Genomic DNA, 26,622 nt, shown 5'->3' with positions numbered 1-26,622 from the left:
CCCCTGAGATCATGACCTGAGCCGAAACCGAGTCAGATGCTCAACTGCCTGCACCACCCAGGTGCCCCAAGATTAAAAGTATCTTGAACACAAAATACAGATGACAAATATTAGCACCCTTCCATTTGGGGGAGGGAGATTTATTTATTTTTTTTTTAGGTAAACTCTACCCCCAATGTGGGGCTCTAACTCACAACCCCTGAGGTCAAGAGTCCCATACTCCACCTGAGTCCCATACTCCACCTGAGCCAGCCAGGCGCCCCAGCTCCCTTCCTTCTTTACCTTGATGTGCCATACCGACTTTTAAAAATCCATTTCAAAACATGTGAAGGATTGAGCTCATTTTCTCAATTGCTCTAAATACTGCTTTCAGTAAATGTCCCAGTGCCCAGCATTTTCGCCAGTATTTTGCTATAGGGAGATGTGGCTGGGATGCCATGGTTTATATAACAGGATCTCACCTGTCTGTTCAAAAAACTTTTTATTCCTTCGGTGGTTTTTTTTTTTTTTCCCCTGTGTCCTCTTCAGATTTATTTTTCACCTTCCTGCAAAACCTCAGGCTGGACCCGGGCTTCTGGGTCAGTTTTCATCAGTGCTAAGCGGAGTGGATGAATGCCTTCTTGTTTCTGCAGAGGGATGTTTCTGAATGAATAAAATAAAAGACAGTACGAAATAAAATATGTAAAGTGCCCAGCATAGACTAGGGCTTGGATAATGAGCAGCTGCTGTTACGATTATTATTACTTCTATTATTATTATAAAGCAGGAAACGATAGGGGAAGACCCTCAAGAGGAAAGCTTTATCATTCCTATCCTGGCCGGAATGCTGAGTTCCAAATGGATGTACCTCAAAGGCCTATTCAGTCATCTCAGCAAGATATTGAAATACCCCCATCTAAAGTCAATGAAGTCCCCACAGTTGTCAACTTGATCCTCGAGCCTGAGACCAGAGAGAAAGAGGAGGCTGGCCAGCCTAAAGTTCCTTTTAAAGGTTCCAGACAAAAGGTTAATAAGGAAGTGGAGAGGCCCTTCCTGGAGGGACACAAAGGCAGGGCCCTCCCCTCAAGGAACTTAGACTCTCCCCTTGGCTCACTTCTCTCCCTATTATACCCCACTTGTATGTGGTTTTGTAAGTGTCCTTAAATCTTTTCTCAAGAGAGTCACTTGGCGATCACTCATTAGGCCTGTAAACCCGTCAGGGACAAGGGCCCCTGGTTTGTACTTCTTTTGTTCCCTGTGGCTCTCACAGTGGCTAGAACAGTCCTCAACACAGGGCATAGCCTCCATCGAAGTAGCGGACTGTCTGACCTTGGGGACCTGGTCAACAGGCTAGTTAGAAGCTTCAGCTTAAGTTGTGTTGAGTGGCATTCACTGGTGGCTGGGGCTGGCTGGCTGGCTGGCTGGCTGGCCGGCTGGCTGGTGGGCTGCTTGGCCCAGACAGAGCAAAATGAACCACCAAGTACAAGCATGCCAAGGGCAGTTCAGTGGAGGAAGGCAGGCTGGGAGCAGATGGGGGTGGGGGAGGTGGCCGAGGGGGGGTGGCTCAGTCATCTCCTGCAGTAGATTGGAGATAATTACCTCTACAACACGTGCCCAGATTACCTTCTGCGGCATTGAGTCTTTGACAGCAAAATGCCTGTTAAGAGTGATAGAAGCCAAGGGGAGGGGGCAGGGAGAGGGGGAGGGGGAGGGGTGTGTGCGGGCGCACATGCGCAGATTCTTTAAAAGCCTGACCTTTTCAGATGTGTTTAAGGCTGTAGCCATCTAATATCTTTTGTGTGCTCCTACCACCACCACAGTAAAGGCACTCACTCTATGGGATTTTGTGCGACATCTGCTTCTAGTGGCTAGGGATTCATCGACCGGATTAGCCAAAGCCCAACATTCTGGTTGACACTGGAAATTCAGGGCCACCTTTTTGTCTTGGGGTGGAGGAGAGCTCACCTGGGGTCAGGAAGGATTCCCAGCAGAACCCCTGAGATAGCGTGTGCTTTAGGGATGTCGCGTCTTCTCTCAGGGGCAGGGGAACAATGCTCCTCAGGCCTGTGGGGGGAAAACCACAGATTTCATCCCCGTGGTTCCTGAAGGAGGGACTGGAAAAGCTACAAGGAGGCAGATTTCCACTCTATATAAGGAAGAGCTTTCTAACCCACTAGAACTGTTCAAATCTAAATGGGTTGCCTGCTAAGGTAATGAGTTCTCCATGTGGGTGAGTGTTTAAGTTTCTGATTTTGTCTCCCTAACCACATATCCTGCTTCTTTGCCCAAATTTGCAAAACCAAAGCCCTAACCGCCCATGATTCAAAGTGACTAAACATGAGATCCTGGCATCCTCACCTCGGGGGCTGTTGGGTCCGCTGCCCATCCTGGCCCAGAGGACAGCGATTTCTTCCCCTAGAAACTAAAGCTGGGTCTCCTAAGCCGTTGTCCCGGGGTGGGGGGGTGGGGGGGTGGGGGGGAGAGGCGTGCCTCAGACCGAGCACTTCCTGGGGTGCATTAGGATGCTCCTGCTTTGACCCTGGGGGAGTTGGGCACTCCAGGTGTGGGGCCTTCCTTCTGATGTTGGACTTTCTGGGTGCCAGGCGGGCCCTCTGGGGCTGGGCCAGCCGGGCCAGGCACAGCTGTAGTATCCCACCTGTTAGGCCCCTCTCCGAGGCAAGTCCATTCTTCGGCCCCAAGGTAGAGCTGCCACCAAGCAAGCTTGGCAAGTAAATACAAGACATTTATAAACTCCAAACCATTTTTCACTAGCTTGCCGGTCCCCTAAAGGTACTCGAGGAGTAAAGGATGTGAAATTAGCATTCTTGACCTTTGACCCTACACAAATCATCATTCCCTGAAAGAGTGGCTATTCACAAAGCAGAATTCAGCCACTCGGGCCAGATAGACTCAATCTAGAGATGTGGGCTTTGAGAGGCAGATTTGGAGCGCTATCTGGAGTGCCATCAAGTTGTAAGTGTATTCGGCCCTTAAATGAATATTTATTTTGAAGAAAACGTTCGAGATTTTTGAGTGCTACTTTCAATAATAATACTTTACGCTCAGGAGGGGGTATCCGTCTCCATTTACAATTTACAAAGAATTTTCAAGAACCTGGACTCATTAAATGAAAGGCGCAAAGACAGCCCACCACTGGAACATATGTGCTCCGTGAATGTGCAGATCTCAACCGAAAACTCACCGAGGCCCCTTGATTGTTTATATCCTCCCTTGCTGGCTCAGGACCCGTTTCAATGCACTTCCGTGAGTGGGTACAAAGACCCTGTGGGTCCCCTCCCGGCCACCACCCCCCCCACCTCCCCTTTGGCCCGTTGAGGACATCAAGAGCTCCCTTTCCGTGAGATCCTGAGAGTAGCAGGGCTAAGGCGGTGGGCCAGGACTGAGCCCTTTGCAAGGGGAGCTGGGACGGACCCCACCCACCTCTACTCGCCCCGGATGCTAATGGGCAAGGAGGGGGGACAGAAGTGGGACAACTGTCTTGGGGGCATAGCTGGAAACAGAGTCAGCTGCCCCAGCACCACCTGACAGGGAAGAAGGAGACAGACGAGGGAGGGAGATGATTCCCCTTCGGGAGTGTCTGAGGTTTCCACGCACGACACTGAGCCGGGGACGGTCTGGAGCTGTTCTGCTCCCCCGGTACCTGTTGGCCTCTTCTCTCACTGACCGTCTCCCCGCCAGGTACCCCAGGAACACACAGTCTTCCCCCTCCCCCATCTCGGACAAGCTGGAGCTCTTATCCTCGAATTCAACCCTCCCCGGAAACAGGAATCTATGTGCTAATGTGTTAATCCTCCTATTCAAAAGGTCGCTACTTCCCTACTGTGGGGCCCAGCAGCGGTCTATAACCCGCCCCATACAGTATTTCTGTCCTGGGGTGAGCCTTGTTCCAGCCTAATTATAGCACAAAGGGGAGTTTAGACCCACTCATGCAGTTGTTTAAATTTACTGGGAGCAAACAGGGCTAGGGGATTTGGAAGGTAGCAATAGGGTCCCGACTTCCAGGTTACTGGAGACCACGAGATGGCCAGGGCCCTCAGGGAAACTACGAGGACACGGGAGAGTCGTGCCTGTGTGGCCTAGCCAGAAAGATCCCCTTAAGGGGCAGAGGAGTGTGGGCAAATTACCCTACCCCCTGGCGGGGTCCACAACTGGCTTCCCGGAGGAATGTGGCCCTCCCTCTGGTGTGCCATGGGAGCCTTTAAAAAGGTTGCCTCCACTGTGGGAATCTTTCCTTCCCGTGTGGGAAAGAACTGGGCTCGGGTTTCAAGCAGGCCATTCTTAGAAGGCCTGGGAGAAAGGCAGCCCAGAAAGAAGGGGATGGTGGGAGCAGGCAAGCAGGCCTTTCGTAGTGACGGCGGGCACCGAGGAGAGGCGCTGGTGACCTCTCTCACTCTCTGCCTGGGGCTTCCAAGTGACACAGTGACGGGCACTTGCTCCTACTTTGCTGAACAAACAAAACAGAGGAGACTTTCTGGGAGAGGGTAAGTACATGGCATTCTGCCCCCATCCTGCCTCTCCTCAGCGGCAGTGCTATGGTGGCGGGCGTGGGGGTGGGGTGGGGGAGGAAGTGGCCCTCGTCACTGGACCTGGAAAGCTTCTGAAAGGACCAGCGATTGAGGGGAAGGAGCCCTGGCCCTCTGCTAGGGAACTTCACAGCTCCGCTATTCCAGAGTTTACCTCTTGAAGAGAGTTTTTAAGAAGTTAAAAAAAACAGGACAGGACTCGAAACTAGAGCACACAGAGGACTCTTCCCCGTGCCCCCTTGCTAGTCAACACTGGGCGCGCCATGGTGGTTGGGCGCGCCATGGTGGTTGGACGCGCCATGGTGGTTGGGCGCGCGGAGGCGAGCAGCCTCACCCCCACTGAGGCCCTTGTGTCAGGCCACAGACGACCAGCCCTGGCTGCTCCTGAGGGTCCCTGCAGGCCACTGAGGAACACAAGTCTGTTGTTGCCCTGTAAGGACCTTCTGACTAACAAGAGACAAGCGCCTTTGAAATCTTAACTCTGGGGCTGCCTGGCTGGTTCAGTCGGTAGAGCGTTGGACTCTTGATCTTGGGGTCGTGGGTTTGAGCCCTATGTTGGGTGTAGAGATTACTTCAAAAAAGGGGGGTCTTGGGGCACCTGGGTGGCTCAGTCGGTGAAGACTCTGCCCACTCGGCTCAGGTCATGGTCCCAGGGTCCTGGGACCCAGCCCCGCATCGGGCTCCCTGCTCAGCGGGGAGCCTGCTTCTCCCTCTCCCTCTGCCTGCCGCTCCCCCTGCTTGTGCTCTCCTCTCTCTCTCTGTCAAATAAATAAATGAAATCTTAAAAAAAAAAAAAAGAGTGTGTGGGGGGGTCCAGATCCTCATGAGCAAGCTGGGCAGAGTGGGAAAAAAAATGTACCAAAATGCATCAGTGGTCGTAACAATCTTGAGAGTGGGGCTAATGAAGTTTTCCATATTTTTCCAACTTTTTCAGGAAAGTGCCTGTGTCAATTTTTCTAAAAACTGCTTTGCTCAAAGAAAGCTGGCCAGAGGCCGTGATCTATGTGGCAAGGTGACTGGGGCCTTGATTGGGCTGACCTTTAATTTGGAATTGTACTGTCTAATATGCTAACCGCTAGCCACGCATAGCTGGTTAGATGCAAATCAACTGAAGTTAGGAAAAATTTAAAATTCAGCTTGTCCATTGCACTAGGCACCATGCAGGTGCTTAGCAGCCACATGTGTGCTACCAGACTGGACGGCACGAATGTAAAATATTTCCTGCGTCTCAGAAAGTTCTATTGGATAGTGCTGCCTTGGAACATCTATGGGAATGGGTTTGAAAGTCAAAGTAATCTCACATGTGTGCTAACAACACACTGGTCCTACTACAGAGACCAAACGTCTTTAAAGCATCTACTTAAGGGGCATCTGGCTGGCTCAGTCACTGGAGCATGTGTTTCTAGATCTTGGGGTGGTGAGTTTGAGCCCCATGTTGCGTGTGGAGATTACTTAAAAATAAAATCTTAAAAAAAAATAAAGCACTTGGAATCCTTTGCTTCTAGTAATGGATTGTTCCACTTTATTTTCCTGTATTTATTCAAAGAGGTGAACTCAACCTCTTTGGGCAACACTTTGTTAGTTGTTACTGTTATTGTATGATTGAAAGCAGTAAAACTATAATTCCTGAAAGCATGCTCTTACTGCTTTTCAGATAGTAGCTGGCCTTGGCACATCCTTCTGGATCCCAGCTTTCGCTCTCATTCTAGAAGACAATCCGTCTGTTCCAGAGGCTGCTATTTTGCAGCACGGGTGAGATCGCCTGAGAGATCTTGTAATGCCTGATAGGATTCCAAAGCTAACTGTTGCCCCCACACCTTACTCACAGGAAACTAGGCTTTACCCTGGGGGTGGGGGCGGGGGGCAGAGTGGAGGTGGACTGGAGGGGTGTGGCGTGGGGAGAAACCCAGGCAACGGTGACATTTGACTATTATCCGAATGTTTCTAGAAAATGAAAAAAAAAATCCTCCTTCTGTGGAGATCGGGAGCCCCCGAATACCCTAGTCTTTCCCTCTGACCCCTCCCCCAACTAAGAAAAACACCCTTACTGGATGGACGCTTGCTGTGGTCCCACCCGTGAAAAACCCCTCCTCGGGGTAGCTTAAACTTCAGTAGCTGGGCTAGGCTGCTCTGGCCAGGCACTGTGCCAGGCACCAGGGACTCAGAAATGACCAAAACTCAGTCCTTGCCCTCAAGGAGATCATGCTTGAGCCGGGGACACAGCCGTCGAAGCAGTGCATTGCAATCCAGTCTGCCAGGTGCTATATACAGACACCTACAGGGTGTCGGGGGAGCAGAGAAAAGGGAATGCTGCACTCTGCATGCCCAAATGAGAGACGGTTCCTGGAAGAGATGCTTTGAGGACTAGGTAAAAAATGAGCAGGAGGGGGTGCCCGGGTGGTGCAGTTGGTTCAGCGTCTGACACTGGGGTTCCGGGTCAGGTCATGATCTTAGGGTTGTGGGACGGAGCCCCGTGTCAGGCTCCAAGCTAAGCGTGGAGTCTGCTTGAGACTCTCCCTCTCCATCTGCCCCCGCTCCGGTATGTGTGTGCTCTCTCTCTCTCTCTCTCTCTCTCTCCCTCTAAAATAAATAAATAAATCCTTAAAACAGATGAGTAGAAATTCACTAGCCAAGAAGGGGTGAGAGGTGGGTGTTCAAGGGAGAAGCATGGAGCCATCTAACATCTGGCCTTAGGGGTTGGGGAGCAAAGACTGAAAACCTAAGGCTCCGCACAGGGCAGAGGAGGGTAGGAGTGGGGGGACACCTGCCTGATGGGGTTGGCATGGCAGGCCACAGAGGACCCTATGTGAAGTTTGGACTTGATCCTGATGAGAATGAGAACCTACTGAAAGACATACTGGCAAGAATGGACTGGAGGGGAGTAAGTCTGCACAGCAAAAGCCAGTGGAGTGTTAGGCTCTGCTTCTACTCCCAAGACACTAACTGGAATCACTCACTCAAGGTCAGTCAGCTTCCAACCCAGTTCTATCTGTCTCTACAGTACATTCCATTGTCTCTGAGCATGTACCGCAGGAAATAGCCTAGGAATTAGCCAATAGGCTCATTTCCATTTATTTAACTGGTTTATACAATTGACACAAGGTGCCAGGCACAGAAGTATAAAGACGAATAAGGCATGGCCACTGCCCTTAACTCTCCTCCTTTTTGAATAATCCAGAGGGGCGCCTGGGTGGCTCAGCTGGTTAAGCGTCTGACTCTTGATTTCAGCTCCGGTCGTGATCTCTGGATGGTGAGATCGAGCGGGCATTGGGTGTGGAGGCTGCTTAAGATTCTCTCTCTCTGGGGCTCCTGGGTGGCTCAGTCATTAAGCGTCTGCCTTCGGCCCAGGTCATGATCCCAGGGTCTTGGGACCGAGACCCGCATCGGGCTCCCTGCACCGCAGGAAGCCTGTTTCTCCCTCTCCCGCTCCCCCTGCTTGTGTTCCCTCTCTCGCTATGTCTCTGTCAAATAAATAAATAAAATCTAAAAAAAAAAAAAAAAGATTCTCTCTCTCCCCCCCGCCCCTCCCCTCCTCCGCACGCAATCTCTCTCTCTAAAAACAAAAAACAAAACCATTATTTAAATAATCTGGAAATATATCAGAGGGTTTGACTGTCATTTAAACAGCAGTGAATGTGACACTACTCTAAGACCTCTAAACATGTTTAGAATTACAATGATTTCTAGCAATAACTTTGGTAATACAAACACCTTTAGGTATTTAGATTTTCTGATTTGCCCAGAGAAGTGAGCACATAACCAGAAATCCAAGTTAGCCAGTTCCTTCTATGGCCTTGGGCATATTCCTTCCTCTGAAAAATGAGGACAGATCTAACAGCACTTCTATATCTGACAAGGCTAAGCTAGAAAGCTTACTATCGAGTCCCATTAACTATTTCCATATACACTCATATATGCAAGACATTTCGCCTTTATGTTCTTTTTGTCTTTAACAAAAAAATTCCCCTTACTCTATTTCTCAGGAGGATTTGGTTCTTTCTCCCCCTATGATTTCCAGAACATTTCAAAACTCTTCAAATGAAAATATGCGAGTCATGACTTGTGGGTAGCAAGTTAGGACTTGTGGGGACAGTTAGGGGGAGGGCAAACTCTGAGATCTGCCAGCAATTGTTTTCTCTCTTGATTCGAACGAAGGAAAAAGATCATGTTATTTATACAGCATAAGGTTCCAGATTTTCAGGAATGAAATCTGAGCCCAGCATGTCAACATATTGGTCTGGTCTGTCTTGGAATCTACAGTAGATGGATTTCTTTGTGCTGGGAAACATTAGGAAGGTCAATATTCTTTTCTGATTTTTTTCTTGTAAGAAAAGAGTTCATTCTCACACTCTGAAGTGGCGGTATTAGATATCATCCAGATAATACGCTCAATGGTCGAGCCGACTTCAGTTTCAAACATAAAGCCCCAGGGCAAACAGCTTTTATGTATTCAGTTACATGTTCTTTACTTTACAGATAATGTTTTTCCACAAATACTCCCAGGCTGGGAGGAGATACAGAAGTGAACAATCCAATGAAATAAAAATAATAGTGACGTTAATAACAGAGTCCCAAATCGCAAAGGACCCAGAGAGACACCGACCTGGGCTTCGAGATCTGGGGAACCCGCTAGAAGCAGGTAAGTCAGAGGCCTCCGGGGGGGGTGGGTTGCGGGGGGGGGGCGGGGGGGCGGAAAGAGCGCTGGGCCAGGTCTCACAGGACAGGACTTGAAGTCCTGGCCTCTTTCTGATGAGCTCTGCAACAACGCATGATCACTTACCCTCGATGGCTTTCAGTTTTCTCATCTTCAAAAGAAAGGGGTTGGCCTGGACCTAAGAGGAAAGGGGCCGGAGCCCAGGACAGCTGGAGGCCTGACCCTGGTTCTGCCACTGGCCAGTGTGTACCCTGGACCGACAGCCAGCCTCTGAGCCTCAGTTCCGCCCCCCCCCCCCACGTAAAATCAAGGACAATAATACTTTCCTGACTGAGGTACGCTGAGGATTAAAGGGATAGTGTTTTTAAAGCGTCTGGCACATAGTAGGCAGCACTCTGGCTTCCCCTAGAAGTCCCTTCCCGCACTGACACCCTGGCCCCCATCCGGTTCCTTTGTCTCCAAACTCCAGTCCGTGGCTTAGCAACAGCCCTCATTCCCAATCACTGCAGGGGCACACACACCTGAATTGCTGCTTTCAGTTTTCCCAATTGCCACGAAAACTTGCTTCCCGCGAAGTGTTTGCCCCAACTGGGCATCTCCTGAAGTGCCTGAAGTGCGTCGCCACACTTTCTGGCCTCCCGGGCTCCGCGGCCACTTCCCTCCCCGCGATGGGGAGGAAGGGACGGGGCAGTGGGGGATGAGTTTGGGTGGGAGGCGACCGGGACGGGGCCCGGGGACCGCGCTCGGCCTCCCACTTCCGCCGCTCCAGGTGTTTCGGGGCCGGCCGGCGATGGAGCGAGGGTTTACCACGTCGGGAGGGCGCAGACCCGGCCCATCTTCCGGGCGCGGGCCTTGGGATCAGCAGAGCCCCAAATAGGGTTCCTTGGGGGGGATGGTCTGTTGGCGGTTTGACTGACGTGGCCCGGGGAGAGGGCTGCTGGTGGTCCTTCCTTGGGAAGGGAACTCCTTGTGCGGAATTCCTTAATTCCAGGGAGGCTTCAGATACCTATTTATAAAAGTAACATATAATTTACATACATTTGTAACAGTATTATAACCACATTAGAGAACCTTTGAAAAGTAGAGCAAAAGAAAAACCCTTCCCCATTTATAATTGCAACTCCCAAATGCAGAGGCTGGTAGTATTTTGCTGTGTGTTAGTTGTGTTGTGTTCTTTGAGTCCTTTCCCAAAGCTTTCGTTTCGTTAGTTGTATATTCACACACACACACACACACACACACACACACACTCACACTTTTTGTACCTTGCTTTTCACACTGTAAACTTTTCTAGGTAGATGCTTCATGGTCCTTATTTTAGTGACTGCAAACTACCCCTAGGGGATCCGGTAGGATGTATGTTACAATTGTGTTGTTGTTAGCCCTTTGGGTGGTCTCCAGTGTTCTATTGTAACTAACACTACCGGGAATGTGTGTTAGCATAACGTCTTGTCTTTTCACCCAAATTTCTTTACTTTTAAGATTTTATTTATTTATTTGTCAGAGAGAGAGCGCGCGCGCACACACAAGTAGGGGGAGGGGCAGAGGGAGAGAGAGAAGCAAGCTCCCCGCTGAGCAAGGAGCCCAATGCAGGACTCGAACCCAGGAGGGATCATGACCCGAGCTGAAAGCAGACACTTAACCGACTGAGCCACCCAGGCGGCCCTTCACCCAAATTTCTTACCATTTCTTTAAAGTCACCTCCTAGAAATTGAAATATAAGATTAATGAGTATGAACATGTTCATGGTTCCATCACTCTTGCCCAGATTCGTTCCAAGGGGTTGAACCAACATACCCTCTTATCTATGGCAGGTGAGCATCGTCTCAGCCCACGGGTCCCAGCACGGACTATCACCTCTGTAAAAATGTTGGTTGTTTTTTTCTTCCAGGGTAACTATGCTGTGATTATCAGGGAGAGGAGCACCTTTATCCCCCTTGAGTTTGATTACTGGTTTTGTCTGTTTTTTAAGCAAGCCTTTTGAAGTGAGTGGGATTTGAATGAAGAAAGATGGCTTAGTGAATAAAGCCTGGGAGGTTGTCCCATCTCCCATGATCAGGGAGGCATGGTGAGTGGAAGAAATGGATGAAAGTGCTTCATGGGGAGGAAGGGACAGGGCAGTGGGGGATGAGTTTGGGAGGGAAAAAAGGTGGGGCCAACCCCCTCGATGTGGCCCAAGTCCCAGCTGCAAGAAAGATGGAGTTAGAAGCAGCAGTTTGGACTAGTTAAAAGCAAAAGATCCTGGGCTCCAGGCATGAAATCAGCCTCAAGGATTTGGTGAAGGGATGGAAGAGAAGTGAATTTTGGATTACAAAGTCTATCATGTACAATGGGGAGGGAATCCTACACTCTCTCATTTATTGAATACTTCCCCGGTGCCCACGGTTTGGAGGCTATCCTAATGAATAATAACCCAAGGAGAGAGGTAATATCATTATCCTCATTTTACAGATGTAGAAACTGAGGGTCTGAGGGGTTCCCTGTCGCAGCCAAGGCCGCACTACAAGTAGCAGAAAGGAGGATTCGAAACCATGCCTTCCTACTTCCAACCTAGGGCCTTCAGGATCAAGAACAAGATTTGGACAGAGGACAGAAGAGAAACAGCATTTATCCAGGCCATGAGAGCCTGGGGTCAAGCCTGGGTGGAGAAAGACCAATGATCGAGAGACATGCTTTCCTCTCCCCTAGATCAATGAAAGAATGTGTCTCCTGCTCGATTTCAAGTACCTCCTCTTTCTGTCCCAGTTAAAGTAGAAACAGTGTGTGCTTAGAGGGTTTGTACTAGACAAAGCCAGAGTTAAGTTTTCTTTCTTTTCAGAAATTGTATTTTATTATCTTTTTAAAGCAAGCTCTCCACCCAACATGGGGCTCGAACTCACAATCCTGAGATCAAGAGTCCCACGCTCCACCGACTGAGCCAGCCAGGCACGCCCAGAGTTAAGTTGTCAAAGGCACTTGTCTCCTAGCCCCTTATTTCAACTTCTCGTTATTTTGCTAGAAAAGGCCATTGGGTTGGAAACATGGATTGTGTTGGACTGGTCACCAATTCAGATGTGTTCTTATTCCCCCACTTTCTATTCAGCATATTCTCTTTGAAAGCATGGTTGTGTAGCACACATCATGTGGAGATCTGCGGTGAGCCACGGAACCAGGGAAATGTCTTAGTGTGGCCGGTTTCGAAGCCTGGGTTTCCAGAGCACTCAGTGCTCAGCGAGAAAGGAAACCCAGCTGGCCCATTGTCTTCTTCTTCTTCTTCTTCTTTTTTTTTTTTTCAAGATTTTATTTATGTATTTGACAGAGAGAGACACAGCAAGAGAGGGAACACAAGCAGGGGGAGTGGGAGAGGGAGAAACAGGCTCCCCGCAGAGCAGGGAGCCCGATGCGGGGCTCCATCCCAGGACCCCGGGACCATGACCTGAGCCGAAGGCAGACGCCTAACGACTGAGCCACCCAGGCACCCCTGGCCCATCGTCTTCTGAGACCAACAAACTTTTGTATAAAACAACAGTAATAACAGGTAATTATTTTGATCTTCAGATTCAGATTCTCTCTCTCATTTTTAAAAAAGATTTTATTTTAAATTTTAAGTAATCTCTACACCCAAGGTGGGGCTCGAACTCACAACCCTGAGATTGAGAATCGCACCCTCTAACGACCGAGCCAGCCAGGTGCCCCCCGCCCCCACCCCCGTCTCTCTTTATTTAAATTATATAAATACAAAAGAGATAATAATATTTATATTATATAAATATAAGAGAGAGAGAAATAATGGAAGGAAATATTCCAAAACGTTCGCATCGACATATGTGGCTGGCTGGTGGTATTATAGCAAATTTTAGATTTTTTTTTTTTCTTTGAGGAACAAGAGCCAACTCTTTTCATTTGTTCGTTTCTTGCGTTTGAAGTACTCCTCAATGACATCCCTGGCCTGAGACTCTTTGCCATCGTCCTTCACTATAACACAGCTGCAAGCAAGTACTTGGCCCGGGGGGGTGGGGTGGGGGGCTCTCCCCCTGTGTTCGTTCCACAGGGGCCTCTCTCCCCTCGTTTCTTGTTGTCATCAACCTTAATTAGGTTGATTTGGTGTTCAGCACAAAGGGCCTCCACCAACTTGACTTACACAGGCTCGTCACAGTTGGATGCAAGCACACAAAGGTGGGCTTGGCCTTGTCGAAGGCTCTGGCAGCTTTTGTGAATTCCCGGTGCTAGGCCATCCTGGATGAGGGCGGTCTTCCGCACCTCTTGTAAAGCAGTATTAATGTCCAGGACACCTCCAGCCACAGGGCCTCCCTCGCAGGGCCAGGGATGGAGCTGAATCTTGAACGCACCCTAGCCTCTGCCTCTGAACTGCAAGGAAAGAGCTAGCTTTTTACTTTCCAGTGTTTTCCAAAAATGTCCGTGGCAAGGATGATTTGCGTTGCTGTTTGGAAAAACAGGAAAACAGTAAGTTATTTATTTTTTTCAAGATTTTATTCATTGACTTGAGAGAGGGAGCGCAAGCTAGAGAGAGCGCGAGGTGGGGGGAGGGGCAGAGGGAGAGGGAGAAGGAGATTGCCCGCTGAGCTGGGGGCCCCATGCGGGGCTCGAACAGGGACCCCGGGATCATGACCTGAGCCGAAGGCAGCAGCTCAACCGACTGAGCCACCCGGGCGCTCCATAAGCTGTTTTTTTTTGCAGATTTTCAACATGTTTCGTTTTATCAATAAATAGATTAATAATAAAAATAAATTTACTGACTACTGTGTCTTTAATTTTGAGCAGAAATTTAAAGAACTTTCTATATTAACCTTAGGGTATAACCTTTTTATTTGCATGGTTTTTTTCTAGTCTTTTATAGTTGTCTATCATCTTGATACCCAAAATATGAGAAAACTTTTACATCCATTTTCTAATTTAATGTACATAAGAATGTTAATATGCCATATCATGGCTATCTTGAAAGTATATTCTGAAATCGGTCATTTCCCTACACCTCCTGTCATGACCTTAGTCCAACCAGTTGTAACCTCTCACCTAGACCACCTTCAGAACCCTGTGTCTCCTGCTAAAACCAGTTCAGCTCCCTTGAGTCCTAATCTCAGTGCCTAAAAGGCACTTTCCTTGTGTTTTTTTTTTTTATCATTTAAATTGTATTAGACCAAAATTCTGCTCAAAAGATTTTCTTTTAACGGTAAGAGCTGTTTATTTAAAATGCAGTTTGTTAAGGACCATCGAGGAGATCCAGCACCTAGCCTATTTTTATTTACCTAGCATCTTTTTATTTACCTGGGGTATTTTTACTTAGCATTTAAAATGGGCCGGCCTGGAGCTAGGCACAGGGGTTACGAGATTCCTAGGGAAAGGTGTAACTGTTTCATTGAGTGCCTGTAATTATTTATCAGGTACATTTTTTACTTATTTATTTTATTATTTTTTTAAGATTTTATTTATTTATTTGACAGAGAAAGCATGAGTGGGGGGAGGGACAGGGAGCGGGAGAAGCAGACTCCCCACTGAGCAGGAGCCTGACCCAGGGCTCGGTCCCAGGACCCTGAGATCACGACCCGAGCCAAAGGCAGATGCTTAACCGACTACCCAGGTGCACTACCAGGTGCATTTTTAAAAAAAAGTAATCTCTATGCCCAATATGGGGCTCGAACTCATGACCCTGATAGCAAGAGTCACAGGCCGTACCGACTGAGCCAGCCCGGAGCCCCTACAAGGCACATTTTTGATGCTTACTCATTTCATCCTCCAACAATCCTGGGAAGCAGGTTTTTACAACTACTAGTGATACAGATGACTACACTGAGGTTCCCAAAGACCCTGTGCCATGACTGAGACCATATGCAGTAAGTTAGTGGAAATTCTGGGCCCGGAAGGCAGGTCCGCCTACTTCAAAGCTTGTCCTAATTATATGCCATTTTTCTCCCATAATATATACACTCATACAGTATCATTCCTGGCCTTTTAAACCTTACAGTCTAGTTGATGATAAGATAAACACATACAGCAATACCTAGCAGTCGCTGGTTATGGACACTCATCACAGAAGTCCCTTGGGTACCTTGTGTATCCCTGCTGGAAATTCCACCTCTTGAGTGTTTGGGGAGGTTGTGCTGGCCTGCAGTGAATTTGGCTTTGATTGACCCCAACCAGGCCTCGGAAGTTTTTATGCTTTGACCATGGCCGGAACCACCATTGCTGTCCCAGACCATCAAATTGCAAATGGAAGTTTTATTCCAGTCAGCCTTTAACAATTAAGGCGGGGCTTCTCCAGCTTGAATGCACATACCAAACACCTGGGGATCTTATTAAAATGCAGATTATGAATGAGTAGGTGTGGGGGTGGGGGCTGGGAGTCTGCATTTCTTTTCCCCCCCCTTTTTTTTTTCCCCCCTTTTTTTAATAGGGAGACTTTGCTTTTGCAAGACTTTTTTGTTTTTATTTATTTATTTTGAAAGTAAGCTCGATGCCCAATGTGGGGCTTGAACTCAAGAGCCCTAGGTCAAGAGTCGCGTGCTCTAACGGACTGAGCCAGCCAGGTGCTCCCGGGAGTCCGCATTTCTATTAAGTTCCCAGGTGATGCTGATAATGCTAGTTTGAGGGTTGGGGAGCAGACGCTAAATGGAGTTAAATGGGCTAACCCAGACCCAGACCTCCATCCTGTCTCTGAGCCCCAGGCAGAGTGCTGAGCTGCTCTTCATCTCCCCGTGGGCCAGAGGAAGAGCCCCCAACCCTGAGCTGCAAGAGGGAGGGACCTCCCTTCTCCGAGCCTCGTCCCAGTAAAAGGGCAAGTGGCTGTCCAGGCTGGAGTCGGGGCTGAAAAGGCAGCCCTGTCCCAGGAGACCCATGCCCACGCTCACTTTGGCCTCCACGTGGGCCAGGCCGGCTCCCCTGGTCCCTCCGCAGCCTGCTGCCACTGCCACCAGGCCACAGACAAGGGCGAGGAGGCCCCCTCCTCCCTGCTGCCCTCCCTGGTGCATCGGGGGCAGCACTCTGTGCCTGTCAGGCTGCTTGAGCTCTGTGCCGGGTGCCCCGCTGGGCCGGTGGCCTTTCCCCTGACATCTTCGGTCACCCACCTGGGTGGGTGGCTGGTCCTGGACCTGCCTGACAGCAGGGGACCGGCCCTGGCGACCGACCCTTCTGGCACCGTGAGTCAGACTCCCCGAGGGCCCCGGGGCCCCGGGCGACAGGCAGGCCGCCTTGCTGGGACCACGTGGGAAGCCGAGGCTGGATGGATATTAGCCCAGGAGGCGGCTATGCAAGATGGTGCCGCCAGAACAGTGGGGCACCATCTCTCTGGCTCCTCCTTATGCAGAACGGATCATAATTATAATACTTGGAATGTATGTGAGGCCTGCTTTCCAGAGGCTCAAAGCCCGATAGAGTATTGAGTACTCTTTTCGCTAGCCTGACAATCATCCATCACATTGTTTCTATGGGAAATGGTTTCCAGTTCCCAAAATGCCTGATTGCATGCTGGGAACTGGCTGCACAGACAGGAAGGGAAGGAGCAAAAGGTAGACGCCACTAAGAGCCAGAGGAACTGTTCAGGGAATGTGTTCTAGGAGTTCAGAGGAGGCAGGGAGGACCCTGGCCTGGGCATTGCAAGACCTCCTGGGGCAGGGGAGTGGGAGCTGTGCTCTCAGGAGGAATAGGATTTTGGTGGGGGTGGGGCGGGGTAAAGGGGTACTTTCTCCTGAGACAAGAACAGGGTGCTCACTACACAAGCTGGGAGAACTGGTTCAGGCATTCCGGCTGGAGTCAGGGATGTCAGGCCAGATGGGATTGCCTGTGGAGCTCACAGGGGAGAGAGGGAGGGGTTGGGGGGAGGAGAAGAGGCACGATTTATCACTGGTACTGTGGGCCAGGCACGTGACCTACACGATGTCTATTCCTTAGAGGACGCTTCATTGCTTAGATGCGGAAATAGCTTCATGGGGGTTAAGTGAGGCTCTTACACCACCCACCCCCCCATCCCGGCTCCTGACTGGTGGTGAGTGCTAGAGTCAGGATTTGAATCCAGGTCTGTGTGGGTGTTTCCATGACGTTGTGCCTTCTTACTCTTGCACATGTCCCTGACTCCTGTGTTGGATGTAAAAATGCCCATGGAAGGGGCGCCTGGGTGTCTCAGATGGTTAAGCGTCTGCCTTCGGCTCAGGTCATGATCCCCGGGTCCTGGGATCGAGCCCCAAGTGGGGCTCCCTGCTCAGCGGGGAGCCTGCTTCTCCCTCTGCCTCTGTCCCTTACCACCAAGTGGAAGGCTCAAGACAATTTGAACACATTCTCTCAGTTCTGGAAGCCAGGAGTCTGAAATCAAGGTGTCAACAGAGTTTTCTCCCTCTTGTTGCCTTTAGAAGACTATCCTTAGGTGTTAGTCAGGCTTCTCCAGAGAAACAGAACCAATAGGATATATATATTCTATGGCGAGAGAGAGAGAGATTCATCATAAGGAATATGAAGGCTTGCAAGTCCAAAATCCGCAGAGTGGGCCGGCAGGGGAGAGACCCAGGAGAACTAATGTTCCAGTTTGAGGCTGAAGGCCTGAGTTAATGTCTCCTATCAAGTTGAAAGTCAGACTGCTGAAGAATTCTCTTTTGCTGGGGGTGGGGGTGGGGTCATCTTTTTGTTTTATTCTGGCTTTCAACTGCTTGGATGAAGCCTGCCCACCTTAGGGAGGGCAATCTGCTTTACCCAAAGCGCGCCTATTTGATGTTAATGTCATCAGAAATGCACCCTCACAGAAACACTCAGAGTAACCATGTTTGAGCAAGTATCTCAGTATCCTGTGGTCCAGCCAAGTTGACACTTAGAATTAACCATCATAGCTTCCTTGCCTCTTCCAGCTCCTGGTGGCTTTAGGCGTTCCTCATCTGTGGGCTGCATGATTCCAGTCTCCGATTCCATCTTCACACAGCTTTCTTCCCGTGTCCCAGTCCAAATCTTCCTCTGCTTTTCTCTTAGAAGGCCCATCCTAAATCTCGGATGATCTCATTTCTTTTTTTTTTTTTTTTTTAATTTTTTTTTTTTTGACAGAGAGGGACACAGCAAGAGAGGGAACACAAGCAGGGGGAGTGGGAGAGGGAGAAGCAGGCTTCCCGCCGAGCAGGGAGCCCGATGCGGGGCTCGATCCCCGGGTCCCAGGATCATGACCTGAGCCAAAGGCAGACGCTTAACGACTGAGCCACCCAGGCGCCCCTCGGATGATCTCATTTCAAGATCCTTGGCTTAGTTATGTCTGCCAAGACCCTTTTTCCAAGTCAGGTCATAATCACAGTTTCTAGAGATTAGGACACAGACACATCTTTTTGTGGGGCAACCATTCAGCCCACGAAACTAGTATTGCCTCCTGGAAATCTAAGGAGTTCTGCTGGCATGGCCACTTCCTAGCTTCAGGTACAAAACAAAAACCCCAAACTGAGGGCGCCTGGGTGGCTCAGTTGGTTAAGCGACTGCCTTCGGCTCAGGTCATGATCCTGGAGTCCCTGGATCGAGTCCCGCATCGGGCTCCCCGCTCAGCGGGGAGTCTGCTTCTCCCTCTGACCCTCCACCCTCTCATGTGCTCTCTCTCTCTCATTCTCTCTGTCTCAAATAAATAAATAAAATCTTAAAAAAAAAAAAAAAAACAAAAACCCAAACTGAGGGGCTCCAGACTATTAATAATCCTAGTGAAGGAGGTAAGTCCACCACCATTTGGAGTAGACATTGTAAGTGAAGTGTCATGTGGTGGCGGGGGTGGGGGGGGGGCAGGAAATGTCACTGCCCACTCAGGAGAACTGCCTGGCCCATCCCTATGTGAAGTGAGGAGGAGGAAGATGCCCAGAAAACCGTCTACATTTTCTTTCAAAATGTGTTTTCTTTATTTTTACAATATATTTGTGGTTTATTTCACATACAGCTTTCCCACAGTGGCCAGATATAAAAGGTTTTATTTTTACAGCTTCCATTTTTTTTATTATGAAAGCATTTAACATTATAAAGAATTTGAAAGTGGAAAGGTAAATGACTCCTAATCTTTCCACCTTGCTACAACGGATCTCTGTTTTTTATATTCCCTTTCATTATTGTCCACCTATGTCTTAGCTCCTTTGTAAAGTCTTCCCTTATTTTTCAGCAGGCTTTAATGTTCCTTCTGCCATCCAAAAGCAGTTTGTGGATTATAACACTTCTCACTTTTGTTTAAGATCTTATTTGTAAGGAATCTCTACACCCAACGTGGGGCTTGAACCCACATCCCCGAGGTAGAGTCGCATGCTCCACTGACTGAGCCAGCCAGGCGCCCCACACTTTTCACTTCGATTGTATGACTTGCACTTAGACTGAATCTCCTGCAGAGCAGGGACCATGTTTTTTTCACCTTTGTGTCTCCTACACATAGTACAATGCCTGGTACAAAGTAAATGGTCAATAAAATTTTTCAAATGAATTAATACCTATATGTGTACTATCATGATCGTGATAAGCATGTAATTTTGTAATTTGCTTTTGTTACCGAGTATCAGAGTACACACATTTTTATATGCTTTCATTTTTCACATAATGTATTTCAATAGTTTCCTAATAAGTTTTTTAAGAGAGGGAGAGAAAGAGAGGGAGGGGGAAGAGCAGAGGGAGAGGGGGAGAGAGAATCTTAAGCAGGCTCCACGCCCAGCACAGAGCTCGATGTAGGGCTTGATCCCACAACGCTGAGATCATGACCTGAGCCCAAATCAAGAGTCTGACACTTAACTGACTGAGCCACCTAAGTGCCCCAATAGTTCCCTGATATTCTATCCTATGAATGGACAGTTGTTTACTTAGTCATCTCCCTCCTCTTGGGAATGGTTGTTTTCAGCTTTGCACTACTTGCCATTATACTGAATTGAACACTTTCATAGGCAGGGCTGCTGCTTCTTCTTCCTCTTCTTCTTCTTCTTCTTCTTCTTCTTCTTCTTCCTCTTCCTCTTCCTCTTCCTCTTCTTCTTTTTTTTTTTTGAAGTAGGCGCCATGCCCAGCATGGAGCCCAACGAGGGGTTTGAACCCACGACCCTGAGATCAAGACCTGAGCTGAGCTCAAGAGTCAGATGCTTAACTGACTGAGCCAGCCAGGTGCCCCCTTCCTGGTTTTTTTAATGAATGAAATTTCCAAAAGTGGGATGAACATTTTTAAGTTCTTGTTAACATTTTGCTTCTCAAGATGGTCATACCAAATTGCCTTAACACTGTGTAGAAGTAACATTATAACCACAATTCTTTGAATATTGTGTTTGAACATTATTTTTATAATTGTTTTCAAATACTATTTCATCATAATTTTTATTTTGAATTCAATAAAACTTAACAAACACGTTTCATTGGAGTTTTATATGGTCGTGATAAGCATGTAATTTTGTAACTTGCTTCTAGATATAACTGGAAGTTTCGAGGTATCCAGCAGTGCACGTGTATCCCCTGTGGACAAGTAGAAAAGCAATGGGTTTTGTTAAAAATGGCAAAGAGAGAAGAGAGAAGTCACCATCCCAGTACAGACTGGCCTTCGTGAAACCAAGACCTTCTTGAGACATACGAAATGATCCATTTTTGATCAGCTCTGAGACACCTTCAGCCACACTGGTTAAAGCCTTCACATATTTATAGTGAAGAAGGGAGACTAACCATGCCTTTAATAGTAGGAAACTGCTTATGACTTTACTGATACAATGTGAATCCTGTCTTTTCAGTAAATTCTTTTGCTATCTTTTGTAAGCCCTTAAGCCCCTTGCAGTATTTTATACCTAGACATTTGGCTAAATAAATACTTTGATTACTAAGTTTATATTCGGGCACTATTGCTTATGTTCTCCATTCTTTTCTGAATTTCTGAGTTTCCCTCTGGTATGATTTCCCGTCTGTCTGAAGAACTTATTTCCTATAGCGCAGGTCTCCTGACAACTAGTTTCTCTTAGTTTTCTTTCATCTAAAATGTCTTTGTTTCATCTTCACTTTTTTTTTTTTTAGATTTTATTTGTTTATTTGAGAGAGAGAAAGAGAGCACAAGCAGGAGGAGCAGCAGAGGGAGAGGGAGAAGCAGGCTTCCCACTGAGCAGGGAGCCCGATGTGGGGCTCGATCCCAGGACCCTGGAATCATGACCTGAGCCAAAGGCAGCCGCTTAACCAACTGAGCCACCCAGGCGCCCCATCTTTACTTTGTTTTTTAAAAGTTTTTTTATTTTAAGTCATCTCCGCACCCATGGTGGGGCTCGAACTCATGACCTTGAGATCAAGTGTCACACACTGTACCGACTGAGCCAGCCAGGTGCCCTTCATCTGTACTCTTGAAGGATTCTTCCACTGGTTATAGAATTCTGGGTTGACAGCTTTTCTTTTAGCACTTTAGAGATGTTCCAACTGTCTTCATCCTTCCTGGTTTCTGGGAAGAAGACCATGGTCACTTGAGTGCTCATTCCCCTATATATATATGTAATATTTTGTTTCTCTCTGGCTATATGCAAGATTTACTTTTTTCCTTGGCCTTCATCCACTTGATCATGATGTATTAGGCATGGTTTTCTTCATATTTATCCGGTCTGGTGTTCACCAAATTTTGGGATGTTTTTGCCATTATTAAATTTTTTTTTTCTTCCCTCTTCTCTCCTTCTGGGACAATTCCTTGTACGTTAGATCTTTTGATACTGTCTCACAGATCCCTGTGGCTCTGGTCATTTTATTTTCTGATCTTCGTTCTCTCTCTTCTTTAGACTGGGGAATTTTTAGTGATCTCTTCACATTTGCTCACTTTTTCTCTGTCTTTTCCATGCTGCTCTAAGGCCATTCAAGGTTTTTTCCCCAAATACTATATTTTTTGGTTTTAGAATGTCATTCATTTTTTATAGTTTCTATTTCCCTTTTTTTTTTGAGATATCCTTCTTTCTTACATTCATTACAAGCATATTTTTCTTCAACTCATTGACTATAGTTATAATACCTCCTTCAAAGTCTTTGTCTGATCATTCCAACTTCTGAGTCATCTTTGTGTTGTGCTCAGCTGATAGTTTTTTGTCTTGAGAATGGGCGAAAGAGAGAAAGCACAAGCAGGGGGAGTGGGAGAGGGAAAAGCAGGCTCCTCACTGAGCAGGGAGCCCGATGTGGGGCTCAATTCCACAACCCCGTGATCATGACCTGAGACGAAGGCAGACGCCCAACCAACTGATCCACCCAGGCACCCCTGTTTTTGTTTTTTGTTTGTTGATTTTGGTTTTGTATATTTGGTAATTCTAATCATATACTGGGCAATGTAATTGTTAGGTTCTAGAGACTCTGGATTTTCATATATTCCTCCAAAAGTGTTGATGTTTTTGTTTTAACAAGCAATTAGGCTCGGACTGCAAAGTCTGTCTCACCAGCTCAGCTTGATTATCAGCTCAAATCTTTTACCTCTAGCTGTAATGTGATTTGAGTCTGCCCTAGGCATGTGTGGTTCAAGGGTCCTAGGGTAAGCCAGAGACCTTGGCTAAGTATAAGTTTATTCACAGAATATGGAGCTTTTCTGTTCCACTTCCCTCCTTTCCTGGATTCTCCTGGCATTTTCAAGTGGCTGTAGTTACCCTGAGTTCTGACATTTGGTTCTTCAGGCCAGAAAGGTTTTCTGTTGGAGTTTTAGCTGTCTTGTGCCATGTTGCAACGGTAGTCTGGGATCAGGCTATAAGTTGTAAAAATGGAAACTCACCCCATGCCAGTCCTTTCTTCCCCATTTCAGCTCCCATCCAAAATCTGCCTTTTTTTTTTTTAAGATTTTATTTATTTATTTTTTTTAAGTAATCTCTACACCCAACATGGGGCTCACACTCACAACCCCGAGACCAAGAGTCACATGCTCCACCAGTTGAGCTGACCAGGCGCCCCTTGTTTTGTTTCTTACTCTCCAGAATCTCCAGGTTTCTTTCTTTTTTCTTTTAGTTTTTTTTTCCTTAGAGTCTGTAGTTGCTATCTTCAGGGAGGTTGTGCTGTTAACGGGAAATGCTTTTTAATTTTTGAGTAAAAGAAGACATTGGGGGATTTTCTCCTTGTTAAAAAAATAATGTATGTGCATTTAAAAATGATATGACAAAGAGAAAAACAAAGAAGAAAATAAAACTACCCACGATTTCATTTCTAAAAGACACTTACTATTAACATTTTGGTCTATTTCCTTCCATTTTTTCATATATAATATATATATGTATATGTTTAAGTAGGGGCACCTTGGTGGCTCAGTCAGTTAAGCGTCTGCCTTCTGCTCAGGTCAGATCCCAGGGTCCTGGGATTCATCCCCGCGTCGGGCTCCCTGCTCAGCGGGGAACCTGCTTCTCCCTCTCCCTCTGCCCGCTGCTCTGCTTGCTTCTGCTCTCTCTCTCTCTGTCAAATAAATAAAATCTTTAAAATATATATATATTTTTAAGTAGGCTCCATACCCGACGTGGGGCTTGAACTCACAACTCTGAGATCAAGAGTTGCATGCTCTACCAGCTAAGCCAGCCAGGTGCCCCCATTATTTCATATATATATATATATATATATATTTGTCATGTATATATATGAAAAAGTGTTTATATAACCATTGAAATATATATATATATTTCTTATAACTAAAACAGGAACATACTATAGATGTATGATAACCTGCTTCTTCCCCAACCCAATTTGGGCACTATATAATAAACACCAAAAAAGTATTATTGTGGGCTGAAGAATAAAGGGTTGGCAAACTTACTAAAGGCAGATTGAAAAACGAGAGTTTTGATCTAAAAGGGGTTGGTGGGAGGTGGTACCTTTGAGGGTAAGGTCCACAGAAGGGCCTCAGCACCGTGTCCTTGCTGCCATAATAGAGTAGAGGGAACAGGGTCTCTTTCTCAGCCCTATGTCCTTGGGGAGGAGCTGAGGATTTGGGATAGGGCTATGGTTTCTTCTGTGGACTCCCGGCTATTAGCGACTCTGATGGAAGGAAGTCCCAGCCCTGGAGGCTACAGGCCACTGGGAGTCACTGGAGCTTTTGGGTGGCCCTTCCAGCTGTATGTCCTGAGGAATGGGCACTGAGTTAGTAGAGCATAGCTATCATTTGCTGCACCGATTTGAGTTTTCAGGTGTGATCAACTCTAGCAGAGGGGCTAACTTCCTTCAGAGCCAAATTACCCGATGAGAAGTCACCCCTTGCTCTTTAGAATCGGTCTCCCCTTGTGTAGGCTTGACCTGAGGTGTTGATTCACTACTCTCCCCTATGTACCCAACTTGTTCCTGTATGTTGAATCTTGGATTCAATCTTTAGATCTGGATCCTCCACCCAATTTTGTCAGCCACTAACTTCGAACTCAGTATGGCTTAATCTGAGCCCATCGCTCCCCTCCAGGGCTTACTCACCTTCTTGCCTTTCATATTTTTGTTCAGGACACCTCCCTTGTGTCACCCAGCTGCCAAGTGTCCTCACTGACACCTCTTTCTCCTAGACCTTCATCTTCCAATCCGTGGCTATGTTTCCGTGCCTTTTGTTCCATGAAGAGGATCCACTAAAGGATTTCGAGTACAGGAGGAGGGTGTGAACAGATGTGGGTGTTAGTGGAGAGGACCGAGTGAGGGTGGAGACAGATGAAGAGTGGAGAGCCCCATCTGGAGAACAGCAACAGACCACGCAAGAGATGAAAACGGTCCTCGAAATGGAGGAGAGGATTTCAAGAGACAACTTGTATGTGAAATACCTTAAAAGCTTCAGAGACAGAAGAACTCTTAAAAAGTTGCAAAGATGGCTACTATTGTTCAAGACACGCATTTTCAATAAAGTATAATATATGCATAAAAACACACACGAATCCTAAGTGGCAGCTTGATGAATTTTCACAGTCTGAACACAGCTAGGTGGCCATTACCCAGATCAGAACCGGAGCATTACCAGCATTGTAGAAGCCCCTCGGGTCCGTGCCCAGTCATGTAGCCCCCTCCAGGGGTAGTCACTAACCTGACAACTAATGCCATAGAGGAATTGTACCTGTCTTCTAACTTTGTATGAATGGAATTCTGCCGTATGTATTCCTTTGTTTGGCTTCTTTCACACAACATCGTGAGATTTCTCCATGCATTTTTTAATAGAAATCGCTCTTTCCTTCTTAATGCTGTATCGTATTCTTTTGTGAACAGACATTTGTGTCGTGTCCATCTGGGAATTACTATGAATAGTGCCATGTGAATGCCCTGTGGTTATCAAATGAGAGAGGGAAAACAGGTAAAGGACCCAGTTGAGAGTGGGAGGTAAGAAAGATGTCTTCAATTTGGACAGGCAAAGTTTGAAAGGCCTATGGGATATCTAGGTGGAGCTGTGTGTCATCGGAAGACATTTGGAATTACGGGCCTGGAGCTCATAAGAAAATGAGGGGAGAAAGCAGTGGATATGATCAGAGGGAAATCTGGTGTTTTGGAGGTATTTGAACCATGGGAGTACATGACATGAGATCAATAGGGAGAGTGTGAGCAAGCCTAGGACAGAGCCCTGTTTCGGAACCCCCATTTAAAGGGCAAATGAAAGAAGATGACTCCCCCAAATCGGGACTTAATTATGGGGTCTGGGGGGTAGAAGTAAGCAGAGAGGGAGAGTTTGAAGACATAGAAAGTAGACATGATGAGCCATGTATCAAGGGCTCAGAGCGGGGAGGGACTGACATCAAGACACTGGAGATGAGGTAGGACACCCCTTGCTGACACTGGAGGGAAATGAAGAAAGGACAGTTTTGGAAACATATACCTACAGATAAATTTGAAGACAGGGGAAGGAAGAAGAAAGTTCATATTCTATAGCATGGATCTCTGTAAGGACATCTGCAAGGCATCCTGTTAAGAGTGAAGGAAGCAGAGGCGGGGCTGGAGATTTGCAGAGTGATAAGTCTCGGATTCGTCATCAGTGTGGTGAACGGGAGGGGCAGATGACTCAGGACAAAAATAAGATTGCAGATAGCATTGAAGGCTCTACCAAGGTCAGCTGCCAAGTAAGTCAAGCTTCCCCAAGGGATGGAGAGCCATGGTAAAAACAAACAAGCAAGCAAATCACTCCCCGGGGGCCAACACCCTAGAAATCCACTTCATGTTGAACTTCTTGAGCCTTGCCTTTCTATAGAAGGGGTGTCAGGGAAAGTGCCTTTGGCGGGTGGGGGGGTGGAATAAGGCAGACTGGAAGAATTTTTTTTTTTTTTTAAGATTTTATTTATTTATTTATTTGACACAGAGAGACACAGTGAGAGAGGGAACACAAGCAGGGGGAGTGGGAGAGGGAGAGGCAGGCTTCCTGCGGAGCAGGTGGGAGCTCGATGCAGGGCTGGATCCCAGGACCCTGGGATCATGACCTGAGCCGAAGGCAGACGCTTAACGACTCAGCCACCCAGGTGCCCCAGACTGGAAGAATTCTTAATGTATCATAAATTGAATGATGAAAAGAGGAAATGAGGCCACCTCCACCCCCACCGTGGTCACATCTTCCTCACATCTTCC

The sequence above is a fragment of the Callorhinus ursinus genome, unplaced genomic scaffold, assembly GCF_003265705.2.
Source record: "Callorhinus ursinus isolate GAN/ISIS: 27379988/994484 unplaced genomic scaffold, GSC_fseal_2.0 scaffold33, whole genome shotgun sequence".
In the NCBI taxonomy this organism is placed as follows: Eukaryota; Metazoa; Chordata; class Mammalia; order Carnivora; family Otariidae; genus Callorhinus; species Callorhinus ursinus.
This window is presented reverse-complemented; position numbering follows the sequence as displayed.